This window comes from Balearica regulorum, chromosome 19 (genome assembly GCF_011004875.1).
Source record: "Balearica regulorum gibbericeps isolate bBalReg1 chromosome 19, bBalReg1.pri, whole genome shotgun sequence".
NCBI classification, from domain to species: Eukaryota; Metazoa; Chordata; class Aves; order Gruiformes; family Gruidae; genus Balearica; species Balearica regulorum.
In genome coordinates, this window is record NC_046202.1 from 7,981,618 (window position 1) to 7,985,112 (window position 3,495).

The 3,495-nt window shown below is 58.0% G+C and overlaps 1 long non-coding RNA gene across 1 annotated transcript; it reads right to left on the bottom strand.

The window, feature by feature from the left end:
* Positions 1 to 436: 436 nt before the first annotated feature.
* LOC142604491 (uncharacterized) lies at positions 437 to 2,989 on the bottom strand. Its single transcript, XR_012838358.1, has 2 exons — positions 2,716 to 2,989; positions 437 to 2,601 (listed from the first exon to the last, which is right to left on the bottom strand). It is a non-coding gene; the product is annotated as an uncharacterized LOC142604491 (long non-coding RNA).
* Between the last annotated feature and the right edge of the window lie 506 nt (positions 2,990 to 3,495).

The window sequence follows — 3,495 nt, forward strand, 5'->3', positions numbered from 1 at the left end:
AGGCGGGGGGTTATCCAGGGAGCAGGGACAGTAATGCTCTTGCAAAACCCCAATGCTGTGTGTTTGCAAAGCCGCAAAACCACGGTGGGGAGAGAACGGCGTGTTAGACGGAGGAAAGCAGAGGCGGGAGTTGAAGCGCTTTGTCCAGCATCCCAGGAAAACCCTGGAAGGGGAGGTAGGAGACCTTTGCGGCTGTGGCACGGGGCAGCCCAGCTGTGAACCTGCTTTCGAAGCCATTTCGTGGCACAGGCACGGCAAAAAGCCTGGTGCGTATGTGAGCTGTCAGCCGGGCAGACCGGCCCCGGGCTTCTCTCGGGTTGTCACAGCTGCAAATTGTCCAGGAACAGTCTCTAATGAGACGTAAGGGAACGATTTACTGGAGGAAGATGTCACAGAGATGAAAGGGGAAAAGAGAAGAAACCAGGAGAAATAGTAGTTTGGTTTTGTATTTATTTGTGCAGGAGAAATTGCTTTAAAATGTCCTTTGGCGTGGTAGAGAAGGCAAACAGCCAGTGATAGCCCGGCCGCGGGGCCGGAGGAGCCTTCTCCTGGGGATCGTGCTGATGCGAAGACCTTGGCGTGAAAATTCCCTTCTCCTCCTCAAGCCCTGACTCAGGGCTTACCTGCCAGAGGGAGAAAAGCCCTTTCCTTTGGCACAAAGACCGTGGCTAAAACGTCCTCTGCAACCTGAGCTTTTCCTTCCCCCGCTGCCCAGGGTGCCTGCGATGCTCTCCCAAGATGACCCTCGAAGATGGACAAACCCAACTGCAGAGCAGCGCAAAGCCAGACCAGCTGAAAATCCCCCCGAGGAGGATATACAAACAGGAGGACATACAAACAGGACCAAACCCCGTCCTCATCTCCTCTGGGATGACCGATGGAGTTTGGATGGAGATGGACAGCATCGGCTGAGTGGAGGAGCTGTGCAAGCTCCCGAAAACAGTCAGGTGGAGAGGGGGTTCGGGGGTCGACCCCTCTGCATCCCTGGCAGTGCTGGGAGCAGTATTAGGAGCAAAAAGGGGGTGTCCGGCTCAGTGTCAGCAGACGCGATTCAAGATTTCCCATCCTAAAGTGTTTTACTCTGCCTGATCTTGATGCCTCCAAGAGGAAGTTTCTTCTGCTGGGCTGGAGCTCACCGGGCCCCCTCCAACCGCCCTGGCCCCGCACGAGCAGGAGGGAGCTTGTGATTCAGTGTCTGCAGGGAGCATGTTTTGAAGAGAGATGGTTGCATTCAGAAAGACAACATCTCTGAGGCCATGTCACTCGCGAAGGAGTTGGGCCTCTGCAGGGGAAGCCGCAGGAGCCCAGCGCCGGTGCTGCCGCTACTCCTCTTCCTCCTGCCGATGCAAATGAAAAGCGTTGCTTTTTTCTGTGCTAAAACTTCCCGTCCGCGCCCACCAGCAGGGCGGCAGGTGGAGAGCTCGCCAAGCGTGCAAGCGTGTGCAAGCAGCTGCACAGCCCTGTGTCGGGACGAGCACCCAGACACCAGTCTTTGTGTCGGGGGAGGACACAAGTGTGTCCACACGTGGGGCTGCAGAGCTGAAACTCTAGCAAAAAAAAAAAATCAAAAACTCCCAGTGTGATTTCTCCTGCCTCCTCTTGCCCAAGGGCTCTGCGCCTTTGCTGCTCCCCGTGGCCGTGCCTGCCCCGCCGGGGTGATGGGCTCCGTCTCCCTCCCGGGGCGGGGGGACGACAGACACCTTCTGCACCTTTTCTTCCACGCTGCCTCCCATTTCTGCTGGAGCAAGGTCAGAGGCTATTAGCTGCTCTCAGGTTGTCTCTTAAATATCCTTTTTCTTTGCGTTGTTCTGCTCTGCTGAGGCCGTGCTCGAAAGATGGTGTCAGAGGCTTTGTTTTGCCTGGACAGAGCACTGTGTAGAAACCAGCCGTGGGAGGAAAAGACTTCAAAAAGCCTTCCACACGTCCTCTGGTTCATGCTGTCCTGGACAGGGTTTTTTCCAGAAGCGAAGCCCTCCTAGCTGCATCATGCTTCAGTCACCTCCTGCAGCTGCATCTATTCGGGGGCCTCTGCTTGGGGACGGGCTTGGGACCCCACTTTGCTGACGGAGCTGTTCACCCCAAGGACCACGGGACCATGGCGCAGGTCTCCTCAGGGTCCGTCCCAGGTCGGATCCTTCCCCCCCTCGCTCTCCCCGGGCATTGCGCAGCCATGGGCTCCCTCGACGCCACTGCTCCAGGCTCCCGTTTATCCCGCCGGTCCCTCGGCTCCACACCCGGAGCCTCCAGCCGTTGGGAGCCAAACCCCTGGAGATTTCAGGCAGGCAGAAAGGGCTTTCGCCTTTCTCGCTTGCAAACGCTCCTGCAACCACAGCTCCTTGTGCCTGGTGATGGAGGTGAAGCTGCGCTGCTCCTGCCAGCGAAGGGCTGATCTTTGCCGTGCGGGATCCTCTCCCCGGCATTTCCCGCTGCGCTGGTCCAAGCGGCTCTTTCATTGCAGTTTCCCAGGGTTTTGCCTTTCCTACAGGCTGGAGAATGCCCTTCTGGCAACCTTGGCTTTGAAGCAGTCCCACGCTGCTGGGTCAGGCTGGCCCCGGCGTTTCCGCAGTGCAAAGCTCTCCCTGCAGCAGCTCTGAATGCACGCTTGCACGTGTGTGAAAAAAAGAAAAAAAAAAAGCATTAAATATTAAAGGCAAACCCATCTTCGCCTGGACTCAGAACAGCTCTTAAAAATGTTAGCAGCTCCAAAATCCCAACCCTCCTTTAGCTTTGAAAGCTTCTTCCATCTTTTTACCAGCCCGTGGGGAGCCACCGCGAGGTGTGTGCGAGTGGCAAGGCTGGTGTGCAAAGCGCCTTCAAAGGAGTTCCCAACGTGAAGCCACGCGGCTCACAGCAGCGGCTGGGAAATTCCTAAACTCTGCAGGCCTGCAGGGACCCATGTGCAGAGAAGAACTGGGAAAAAGCCCTGGAAATTCCCATTTCTGGGCCAGGGCACTGGAAGGTGGTCAGCGAGGGCAGCCCCCTCCCCACCCCGGGGCAGACTGTGTCACCCCAGAGGAGGGTGACACCGCGCTGGGACAAGACGGGTCCCATCCTGCCCCCACGCACCTGGGAGATGCATCGATTGCCGTGCAGCCCCAGCAGCATCTGCTCATGGGGATGGCGTTAGGGTCCCCTCCATCAATGGGGACCCAGGGGGTCAGCACAGCCCGAGCTGCTGCTCGTTCTCTGCAGGGGAACGGCGATGCCTTGCCCTGCGCCCACGCCAACTGCCGCCGCCACCCCGGGTGGTGGGATGGTCGCTGGAAACGGACTGCAGAGGGGACAGCGTTTGGCACAGCAGAGCGAGGTATTTTAACGCGAGGAGCCCCTTCCTGGCTGCTGGGGGGTGCAGCGCTGGCTCCCTGCACCTGGGGAGGGGCAAAGCCTTTTGGGGCCATCAGCAGGACCATTCACGGGGGTCCAGCCCAGAGCCCTCCTCTGCACTAAACACCTTCCCCAAGTCTCTAAAACCACCAAGAGACTATTAAAAAAAAT